Consider the following 12,466-nt stretch of genomic DNA (forward strand, 5'->3'; position numbering starts at 1 on the left):
ATTTTGGTCAACAAATTCCTATTATTTGGTTTAGGTACAATTTGGAAATACAATTTTTATACACAAATTTAATTTAGATCATATTTTTTCTGGCAAAGAGTAGAATGACCCAGATGCCTATGTTTAAGCATCAACCGTATTCCTCTCAATTATCTACAAAAATTGTGGCATGAACATGACAAAGTTTTTTCATTTTAGCTAAGAGTTTAGTGCAAGTGTTAGAAACTGACACCAATATCTGTGAAATTTCGAAATTCACCGATGACATTGCTACAATTTATGAAAATTCTAACTTGAGTACCGCCTCAATGCTGCGCGCGATTATCTCGCCAGGCCGCCTGCGCACCGCCAATCGGTATGTTTGTCAATAGGCTAGGGGCGGGGCTTGAAACCGACCTGCGCCAGCGCACCGTAAAACCGATATAGAACTCTTTACAGCAGTTAATAAAGTTCATATTTGCTTGCGCAACCTGTAGTGGTCATTACATGTAGACGAAGGATATGAGGTTTTAAGTTTATAGTCGTATGAGTGGTTTTCGTATGATTTGCTCTAAAGGTAGTGGGTATGTTATTTTGTATATATGCTAATGACGCCAGTGCGCCCGAGTTCGCGGTAGTTGGTCAAGCTGCTGACACGCTGCCACCGATTGTGATTTGTGATAAAATTTACGTTCATTTCTTACGTCATTAAAAAAAAAACAGAAACTTTGATCTAATGATTTTTGTGAATTATGGTAGAATAATTTTGGGAAGTGTACTTAATAAGTGATCGGTGAAAAATAATTAAAACAAACCTAATTATTTGTTTGGACTTTTTATGTGTTTTTTAAGTGGACGGGATTGAGAATTTAACCGGCGAAAGCAGGTAGGCTAAAATAAAATAAGGCTCACAACTCTCACAAGAGAAGAAAGGCGAAAGATGTTTGTATTGATACGAGTAAACCAATTTTACCCACCTATAGCTGTTGGGTGATACGTACGAGTATAGGTGCACCTACATAATTTTGTGTAAAAATATTGACCATAATGTGAATAGTCAATATCCAGGAAGATAAATTTGTGTAGAGATAGAGAAGTAGAGATGCATATCATGCAACGGATAGTTATTTGGCCGGATACCGGATATTCGGCCTGCACATGGGCCGAATATTCGGTATCCGGCCGGTGGAACTGTAGGTACCTACCTACATTTCGGTTTTTCAGGTGCGCATTGTGAAGAGTTTGATCTGTTCCGTAGTGAACGTTCGCGTGGATTCATTTCTAGGTTCGAAAAGAGTGCGGGTGCATGTCTGTGGAATGTTTAAATTGTTTTAAAATAATAACAAGTATACGAATATGACCGTGACGGTTTCTTAAATCCAATTTTGTTTACTCAGCAAGTCAGCAATCAAGCAATGTTACTATCCGGTATCCAGCCGAATATTAAAATAATGTCCGGATAGGCCGGATATCGGATAGGCCGGATACCGGATGGTAACCGAATATCCGGTGCATCTCTATAGAGAAGCGGACAGATGTCGCCGCCGCCGTCTCTTTTGACTTTTCAACTGAATCCTCTTGAGCCTGGAGTCATTACCCCAAGAAAGATTTTATTAGCGCGATTCAGAACTTTCACCAAACGGAACAGCGTCATCTAGTGATCCAATCGCAAACTTAACAAAAACGTTATGTTATGGGCCTGGGGTCATTATTTCAAGAAAAATCTTAATAACGCAATTCAGGATTTTTACTACACGCCGTGTAGTAAAAATGTAGTGTAGTACACGGAACAATTAACGTCATCTAAGCGCTCAAATGGAAAATGGTACACTAAATAAAAACTTTATGGGCTGGGTTCATTTTACTACAAAGGACAGCACCATAATAAGTAGTGCTTAATTCGTAAACTAAAATAAAAACTTATGAACCATGGTGTCATTATGCTAAGAAAAATCTTAATAGCGCGATTCAGGAATTTGACTGCACGGAACAGCGCCTTCTAGCTTTCAATTCGTAAACTAAATAAAAACTGCATGAACCTGGGGTCATTATACCAAGATAAATCTTAATAGCGCGATTCAGGATTTTCACTTCCCGGAACAGAGCATCTAGCATTAAATTCTGACAACTTGATTCTGTCAACGATTCTCCTGGAATGCCCCTTAAATCATGATATATATCCTTTAAAGGAGAATGGTAAGAGTTGAATTACTCTATAAATTTTATAAAATTTACATTTCCCGTACAATACGTAAGTACTATTAATCATATATCTTTTGTCTTAGAAATTCGTGGTCAAAATCCGTCGGGCTTTTCCTTAGTATCATGTAGGAATATAAATATATACATAAATAAATTTCTTTATTTCAGCAATAACACAACTAAAATAACAAGTAAAAGTTACATTTAAGGTAGGGAGGAAGGGAGGTACATACATCAGTCTGATTTAGGTACCTACGTAAAGACTAATTTAGTTGCAATGTTATACATTATATTATGAGAAGAATGAGTCCTTTACTCCCCGTACTAGTTAAAACTGTATCACGGTGAAGTAAGATTCGTCACCCGCAAACAATAATATTGCATAGAATTTATGTTAACAGTCGTTAGTCAGAGAAAAATAAGATTTGAATCGTATACATTTATGAGACGAACAAACAAAAACAGCATATATATAGTATGCATGGTACTTGTATTTTTCACAAAACATTATTAAGTACCTAAACCAAATTAATAACAAGTATACAAAAATACATCATTTACTTACATAGATAGTTGCACTTTTAGCTCTGCATTGCAATCCGAATACATGGTTTTTTGGCAAGGGGAATCAAGTGCCTAGTAGTGTGCCGGAGGTTAAATTGTATGGTTCTCCACTAAACAGAGTGCAGCAATTTAAATATTTGGGGCATATACTTACTCCGAGTCTTAAAGACGATAGTGATCTAGAAAGGGAGCGTAGGGCGCTGTCAGTGAGAGCCAATATGTTAGCCCGCAGGTTTGCTCGTTGCTCCAACGAAGTTAAAAAAACGCTTTTTAAAGCTTATTGCACATCTTTTTACACGAGCAGCCTGTGGGTAAACTACACTCGAAAAACGTACTCAGCCCTACGCGTACAATATAATAACGCGTTCAGGGTGCTGATGCGGCTGCCCCGCTTCTGCAGCGCATCAGGGATGTTTGCGGAGGCGAGAGTTGACTGCTTTTATGCAACAATTAGAAAGAAGTGCGCGTCCCTGGTGCGGAGGGTGCGGGATAGCCGCAACAGCATCCTGGCCATGATAGCGGATAGGATTGATTGTCCTTTTAGACGGCATTGCTGCAGTTTGCACATCACTAACTATGCTCAAGTAGTCGAGTGATGTGCGCACTGTTGCAATGGAGTATTTATTTAGTTATTAATGTACAAATACCTTAGATATAAGAATACTAAGCTAGAGAATAAGTTAGAGAGCTATTTATTATGTTACTAACCATGTATTATGAATCTTTGTTATTTGAAATAAATGATTAATGATTGATTGCCCCTTTCGACGAAGTGCATGCGCCGCCATCTTGTGAGAATTGATTGAAAAATAATGAAAAACTGAAACTGCAATTGTTCGCACCTGGCTGTTAGAAATCCGCACTTAAACACTGCACTCAGGGGCGTATTTACCCTAGGGCCATCCGGGCCATGGCCCGGGGCGCCAACCTCCAGGGGCGGCATATGCCAACCCCCAGGGGCGGCATGCCGCCCCTGGCGGATTGCATTTTGTTTTTCTTCCTTGACTTCTGGGGCGGCGAAACGTATTGGCCCGGGGTGCCAAATTTCAAAATACGCCCCTGACTGCACTTTAAAGTTCACTTTCCTATCACTAAGCACTGTTACTTTTACTACTATGCGTCACTGTATCACTGTCACTTTACTTTTGGTTACTGACTTGACCATGGAAACTGTTTGACTCCATTGTTTTTAGAAAACATACCGTTAGCTAGTTTGCATTTTAAAAAGAGACATCTAGCGATCAATTCAGTAATTAACACATTCAACACCAAGAACCCGACTGTCGGGTACACTGTTCGTAGCGACTACGCGCTACATACGACGAAACCGTGGCTACGCGCTACGAGCGTAACCCGTAGCACTTAGTGGTATTGAATGTGTTAATTTAGAGTATGTCCATTTATGCGGCAATTTTAAATCTCAACAGCAATAAAAGTAGGTAGGTAGGAGGTAGGTACTAGGACATAGTATAGCTACATAGGGGCTATTCATAAATTACGTCATTTCAAATTAGGGGGGGGGCTGGACATCGGATGACGGTAGCATGAAGTAGAAGGAAATGGGGTCATTTGAAGCATGATTTTTGGATGATTATAGGGGGGGGGGGGGTCAAAACTCGTCAAAAATCGATGACGTAATTTATGGACAGCCCCATAGGTACTACTGCGTATTGCGGTTTGAATGGAGCTCATTTTTAAACAATTCGGTTGTCACGCGCCAAAGTCCGAAGTTCATTCGAAGTCCAGATTTGGCTCCAAAGTCCAAACATTATCCGGAAATCTGGATTTCATACAGTACAGTACACCCTGAATCCCGGATTTGCAATCTTTAGGTACTAAACCCCCAGACCGAACTTACGAATAAATGAACTTAAAAATGAAATAAGTATTTGTTGAAAGGGTATTTTTTCTTGTTTGTAATTTTTTTCTAAAAGTATGTACTTACGTAGGTAAGGTGGGGTAAGACTATCACCGGGGTGAGTATGGAATCCTCATACCGTTTGTCTTGCCCCGAGCAAAATAAACTATGTTATACTTACCGCACCATACCTTATTTGAAAATGACGGTATTTAGGTCCTTGTAAGCATCGTTTTTTGTGATATAGGTAGGTACAGCATTTTTATTGAATTTATTGCGGCAAGTAGGTACAGTGTAGGTACTTATAAAAAGTGGTCAGCAGAAGCAATTTTCGTATTTTAGATTGATCCTTTATCTATGTAGAGTTTACAGTAAATTTAATTTATTTATAAATGTAATGTAAGTTGAGGGCCAGAGGACTCGCGACAGACCACCCGCTAGATGGAGCGCACAAGTCACTACACCGCTGCATCTACATCTGCAGGAAGCCGTACATATGGCGGATGACAGAAGCCTATGGAAGAGACTGGTCAGCAACATTAGGACATGATGTCACGATCCTCAGCATTGAGGGAACGACTGATGATGATGATAAATGTAATAATTCCACTCTTTATCAGGTTAAATCTGTTGTAAGTACCTATATACTCAACTTAAATAGGCTTACTTACTAAAAACCGGCCAAGTGCGAGTCGGACTCGCGTTCCGAGGGTTCCGTATATTACACAATTTTTAACAATCAGTGCCGGATTAAGATATTTTGATGCCCTAAGCATTTCTAGGTGCCCGCTCTCCCTAGGGTCATCACGATTACATTGATTTTTTGGTAAATTGAGAGAAGTTCATTGCCGCATTACAGCTGAGAATGGAAATCAGTCACATCATTTTATCACGAAAATTGACAGTGCTGCAGCAGTAATGTTGCAACAGAGTACCTAATGCTGTTGCAGTCGCCACCCGAATGTCACCTTTATCATAGCTTAGAAAGTAATAGAAACGCGAGCGAAGCGAGCGCGGAAATTTTTCGATATAAAAACGCAATATGATAGACAGTTGTACATTTTTACTTTTAGTATGGAAATCAGTCACATCATTTTATCACGGAAGTTGACAGTACTGCAGCAGTAACGTTGCAACAGAGTAATGTTGCTGCAGTCGCCACCCGAATGTCACCTTTATCATACCTTAAAACGCGAGCGAAGCGAGCGCGAAAATTTTTCGATATAAAAACGCAATTTTAGTTATAGTCCCAATCAGGCGCGAATCCAGGATTTCATACAGAGAAGGGATGGGACAGTTTTCTATCAGCCTAGCTTCGCATAGGGCTCGATATTTAAGGGCCTCAGCGAGGTTGTTTTCTTGCATAAAATATGCAAGAAAGCAGAGAGCTTGGAATTGAATTGGCGAAGTGTGAGAAAGGCAGTAGGCCCAGCTGCGAAAGAGGAAAGCTTGGATTTGGATCCACGCCCAAGTGTAATTAAGGCAGAAGATCAACTTTGCCGTAAGGCAGAAGGCCTCGCATAAGACCTAACGCCGAACCGCAAAAGAGTGGGTTGAAATCGAATCTATGCATGTAATCACGACTCTTCTACTGCTACCGATTGTTTCCCAAAGAATTACGCGCCATTATTTTTGCAAATTAGCTTTTGGACAGCTAAAAAAATCGTGTGGTAAAAACGATGTGTCTGTCCCTAATTTTAAAAGTTGTTCACCTTTTTCAACCTGGCATTTTGGTGCCCCCCCTGAACGTGGTGCCGTAAGCACGCGTGCTTGTTTTGCTTATTGGTTACAAAGTCTTTATTAATTCAACCATTAAAGTCGACGAGTACAAAAAACTTTGAGCTAGCTCTCAATTTAACATATTTTTTTAAACATTAATTTTAATTTGACCTTACAATTACTCGTAAGTAGGTAAGACCGTTAAATATTTAAAATGATTATCTTATCAGAAAATTATCACCAATTACTCTAAGAAAACTACTACTCTAAGTAATCCGGCACTGTTAACAATGTATTTTTTATGTGAAACGTGAGTGAAATCTCTTTAAAAAATCCGTAGGGGTCGGATCAAAAACTGTAATTAAGTCCGACTCACGCTTGACTGTACATTTCTAATAGGTTTTCCTGTCATCTATAGGTATAGACCTATTTTATGTATTTTTTTTTAAATTTAAGACTTAGGAGTTTCGGAGATAAGGGGCGGGGGGAATGGTCATTTTTTGCCTATTTTCTTGAATAACTTCTAAACTGTTTATTCGAAAATTATAAAAAAAATATATTTGAGATCCTTACAATAAGCTCTTTCATTTGATATGTAACATGATATAGTTTGAAAAATTAATTTTTTTCATTTTTTCATATACCCCCCAAAAGTGGCCCCCATGTTTAAAATTCATTTGTTTACGTTACATGTCCGTATTTGGGTCACAAACTTACATATGTGTACCAAATTTCAACTTGATTGGTCCAGTAGTTCCGGAGAAAATCGGCTGTGACAGACGGACAGACAGACAGACAGACAGACGCACGAGTGATCCTATAAGGGTTCCGTTTTTACCTTTTGAGGTACGGAAGTTACGGAACCCTAAAAAGGGATTAGTTTTTGCGCGGACCATCATTTTACACTTAACTATAGCAAAGAACTATAGGTACTATACATATAGATACCTAAAGCATTTGTTTCTTTTAGTCACGGTATTTTAATAAGAACAACGAAGCGTAAAGCTAAACCGTTAAATCAAAGTATTGACCAGTTTGCTGACTACGAAAATAAACGAATAACTAATTAATAAGTGTCATAAACCACGTCAGGTGTGCACACATTGTTTATATTAACTAATTAAGTATTTAAAATGGCCAATAGCGTAGTAAATACCAGTGTGCTATTAAATTGTAGCAACTTGTGATTTAGCACCAAGCTCGTCCAGATGGGCTCTCTGCTTTCAGAAGAAAAAGGCAATAAACGTGTAAGTATGGGGTGGTAATAGTGATGGTGCAATTTGCGTGTGCACAGCTAGGCCTGTTATTCTCACGGTTTAGTGAGAATAAGAATACGCCTCAGTTATAGCAGTGTAAGAGTACCTACCTAACCTTGAGGTTAAAAACCTTGAGGTTGAGGTATAATGGTGATTTTTTTCTTCTCCATTCCATCAATCTTTTTAGCTCATTAGTGATAAGACTGCCTGTCGTCGTATGGCTCTATGTTTAATCAATGATTTCTTTTAATGAATGGTTTATTGGGGTGTGCAATAAAGAGTATTCTATCTACCTACCTACTTATCTATCTTTTAGGTCTTCTTGGTGAGTTTCCAACTTCATTAGTGAATAGAATTTAAATTCGTATTGTTATCAGTTATCATTAGTATAGTTATTTACATTCCATAATTACTATTTACTGTGATTGCAAAACTAACTAGATATTATACAATAGAATAGATAATATGTTTTGTAAGTTAATTTTAAGTATTTAGCTATAAAGGTTAACTTGCCATACCCTATTCAGGGTCCATGCTGTCACAATTGAATTTAAAATAACGTCTATATAATACCATGGAATGCAATAAATAAATGAAATGAAATAGATACCAGCCACTGGCTGTTCATATGAAATACTCGTATCCGATTTTCTTCATTGATCGGAGTAGGTGTTTCTAGTGAATAACTTGTGGAGTTTTCCATGAAGAGAATTTCTCATTCAAACCGTGCTCTGAGATATACACTGAACTAAACGTATACCAGTTTACCTGAAGCTCTGTAAGGGACACGAATCATCTCTAAGGTTGGGTAAGCTGTTAATATCCAGAAGAAAAAGATAATAAATATGTATAAAGTCCGAGTAGTGTTAGTGCTTTTCGCGTATGCGCAAGAGTCTATGTGGCGGGCGCGCACGAGCGGCACAAAGCGCCCGTCGGCGCACCGCAGCCCTATCGGCACATCCGCCTCGCCACAAAGCCCACAATAAACTTTTACAACCCACATAAAACCCTGACTTTTTAACCCGGGTTATTTGAATTAATATCAATTCGGAGTTCCTCAATGGGCTTTACTCGTCAAACTTTAAAGTTTTATGACAACCTTGGTGAAATAAAATTTAATTGAAATGTAGCCCCCAAAAAAGTTTGATTGTGGTTATCAGCTTCCGAATTTGAATATTTACATACATTGAATATTTTAGTAACAAAATTGATGAGTGGTGACAGTGGTATTGGTATGTTGACAAGGAATTTTGTTAACCGTTACCTTCTGGTATTTATTAGGTTGCTTCTAAAAATAATTGATGTAAATTTAATTTTATACCTCTGTCAATTAAAAAATATGGAAATTAGCTTCCATTGAGGTACCTATATGAATCACTCAAGCAAAACCTAAATTGCTATAAGTACCTATATGTACTCATGATATAAAAGTAGTTCCTTCGATTAGGTAGGTCGAATTCACAGAATATGGTCGCTTAGCACACTGGATATACGATTCGCACGGCGTGCGAGCGGGATGTCGCTATAATACGTGCACAGCGTTGTCTCGCTCAAACATCGAAGCGACGTGCGAATCGAATCCTGTGTGCTAAGCGCCATAGTCTCACACTCTGTAGAAATCTTGTAGCAGTGTTCCTGTTCCCATACAATTCAGAAGGCGGCTTACGACGACAACGGGAGACCAAGGCCTAAGCAACTAACCGCTGGTGGACACACATCGTACTGTGTACATGAATCCATAATCGGCCATGAGCAGGAAATGAAAAACCCTAGCAGTAGCAGAAAAATATTTATTCACAATCAAAGCGAAACCTTGTTGATCATGTCTTTTGGTTGTTTGATGTAGCCTATTGTTTGACTAACATATCAAGGTTGATGGTTGTATACATGTCAAGTGATAATGAAAATTCAAGTTTGAAGAAACGATGACGCAAGACCATTAAATAAAATACTAGAGGTGAATTCGGCTCGTTTTCGAGATGCCTCGCGACATGGCCACTTTAGTACCTACGAAAAAATTGTAACCGTATCTCCATGCGATCTGCTCTTGTATCCCAACCTGGTCTCATCAGGCTATGTTATCCGAAAGCAAATACCTACATGAAATACGGTAGAAAAATCTCAAATTGTGTTTGGAGTTTCAGGCAACACTTTCAAAGTTTTAAATGTCAATTAACTAATAAACATGTATTATAGGTACAATATATTAAACGATAATAAATTTGTAATGGGAATCAATAACCACAGAGAGGCCTGCAAAAAATATTTACCTACTGTACCTACAGATGCATTTGTGATATCATATCATCCAAGATCGAAAAACAATGTGAAATCACGCCACAAATTTTCGGCGTTTGCATAGGCCGGGGCCTTCATCGTACCTATTGCAAACTTTGAAATTGGAAATGCCAACATCGCGTTGTTTCAACTTCAATTTCGGTCGGTCTTGCATTTGGTAATTAGCACCTCTGCCTCATTGTACGGACAATTGCGATATGAATACGTGTCTACATACAACAGAGGTTTTTAAACGCACCTATTTTGCTTTGAGCCTCCTCTGAAAAAAATGTACAATGCTCGCTCAGACTTCAAAAGTATATTTAAGTCTAATCGTAGAGTGTTCCATATTTAATTTATCCGCGCCTGACCCGAGCTTTTTTACATTTATGTTTTACTTCATTATTTTTAAAGTGTTGAAAAAATTGAACATATACAATCGTAAAAAAAGGAATAAGAGGATATACAAAATAAATATAAAGCATTAAGTAATAATTAAATGCTTTGTGATTTTAGGCAAAAACAACTCAAAATTAGGTAGGTATGTAGAGTTCTGGAACTTCGCGATTTTTTTCTGTAGAGGCATTTATAAATTGTGTATCGAACCCCATATAATTATAGAATATACCTTCAAATAACATAAAAGGAACAAACAATAATATTTTTATGTTTTTTGTGTAGGCAATGACTTAAATATCTCCAACCTACTTCACCTCTTCCTCTTCATGCGATCTCGGGACCTTTAGGAGTGGGTGGAGATTGGGGAAGCAAGTGGGGTGCGAGGAACTCCTGACCTGTGGTTGCCATTTACTGATTCGGCCAATGCCCTTTTCAAAAGTTTTATGTAGGTACATAAAATAGAGAGATGGATCAATCATAATACCTCTATTTATGTTTCGTGAACCTAACAGGTAACTGCATGAAGAATATTTTCAGCATTTATATTTTAAACTTTCGCGTTTTGAACACATCGCATTTATAGACGGGTCTATCGCGAATTTATTAACGTGAGTTAAATGTCTATAAATGTGAGTTAGTAAATAAATATTCAGCATGTTGTGTTGTCGAGCGACAAAACTCTAAGTAGGTAGGTATTAAGAAGGCATAATCAATTACAACACAAAAACTCATAAAAAAACGGAATAAAAGCGATAAGAGGATGAATGCCACTGACTACGCGGAAGAAACCGCAATGAAAAGCTCGAGTAAAATAATATGTAGGTTCATGTCTTGATGTAGATATTGATGATTCTCCATATCAGAGAGTTATAGAAATATGTGAGATGGGTAGGTAATTGGTTACCCAATAATCCGTTATCAATACATATTGCAAAGTTTACATAAAATACATAAATAACCGCATTTTTTAATTAATATTTATATGTAACTGCGCAGCACTATTATATAATCTGTGGCACAGCCTCATGGTAAGCGGGCACCGTGTGGCTTGCTTCCAACTCCAAAGTCGTACAGTCACCTGCAATAATATGTTACACAGCAAAGGCCGCAACAATATCTGACACGATGTTTTTTGTAGAGCCATAAGAGCGTGTCACATATTTTTGCGATATATTATTGTAGGTGACTGTACATACGAGTAGGTACTTATATGTTTTGTAACATATACCTACTCTGTTGTCAGAATATTAGGTATCTAGTATTATTATACCTTGCTGAAGCTTTCGCTCGCTTAGGGCTTGTGCACAAATCACGCGAGGTTCGATAGGAGGAGGGGATCACGAAAAAAATCACGATAGATCACGTTGGGGGAGAGGGGGTATAAGGAAACCTCACGTGTATTTTTCTACAGTGAACGAAACTAAGAAAAAAAAACCTACCACATGAGTAGATACTTTTTCTCGGTTTCGCTAAACATACATTTTCACTCTGCACTTCAAAATAGCAAGTCTATTTAACGAAAATAGAAAAATAAACAAGATTTTCTATATACAATACTATTTATCTTAAAATTAGGTTGAATTAAAAATTTTCAAAAAAATACACGTGAGGTTGTGTGGGGGGAGAGGGGGTAGCCAAAAACCTCACCAAATATCACCAAGGGGGAGGGTCAAAAAGTATCCGAAAACACCTCGCGTGATATGTGCACAGCCCCTTACACGTTGTTTCTTGAATTTCGGTCTTGCATTTGATAATTAGCACCTCAGCTCACGGTACGGACAATTGCGATATGAATGCGCGTCTACATAAAGGCCCACATTTATCGACGGTGCCATAAACGCCCAATCACGCGGCGCGCCATCAGTGCCACTCCCCATACAACCATTTCCAGTCGCCGTTACGACGCGGTGTTGACACATCTTGTGTCGACACCATCTGTTTCGGTCACAATTCCAGTCGCAGAGTCGTCGCCGTGTCGACACAGTTACCAGAAATGGGGAAGGGTCGACACATGACACAAAGTGACATAAAGTGTGGTCGCCGTGTGCACACATTGTTTCGGGTTTGCGACTACTTTATGCCAAAATCATTCGTTCATTCGTTCATTTTGTTCCTGTCAAATGGAAACTGTCAGATGGAAAAATACTTAAATAAAAATAAGTGACATTAATACGCCATCTCTTAAACGGATTACAAGACGTAATTATATATT

General features: G+C 38.4%; 1 protein-coding gene across 1 annotated transcript in view; it reads left to right on the forward strand.

The window, feature by feature from the left end:
* Window positions 1-746: 746 nt before the first annotated feature.
* The window catches only part of LOC134793726 (T-related protein), a 50,538-nt gene continuing 38,818 nt past the window's right edge, over window positions 747-12,466 (forward strand). Inside the window, exon 1 of the mRNA XM_063765379.1 lies at window positions 747-865. The gene's annotated coding sequence lies outside the window, so the exon portion shown is untranslated. The remainder of the gene's footprint in view (window positions 866-12,466) is intronic.

This window comes from Cydia splendana, chromosome 9, assembly GCF_910591565.1.
Source record: "Cydia splendana chromosome 9, ilCydSple1.2, whole genome shotgun sequence".
In the NCBI taxonomy this organism is placed as follows: domain Eukaryota; kingdom Metazoa; phylum Arthropoda; class Insecta; order Lepidoptera; family Tortricidae; genus Cydia; species Cydia splendana.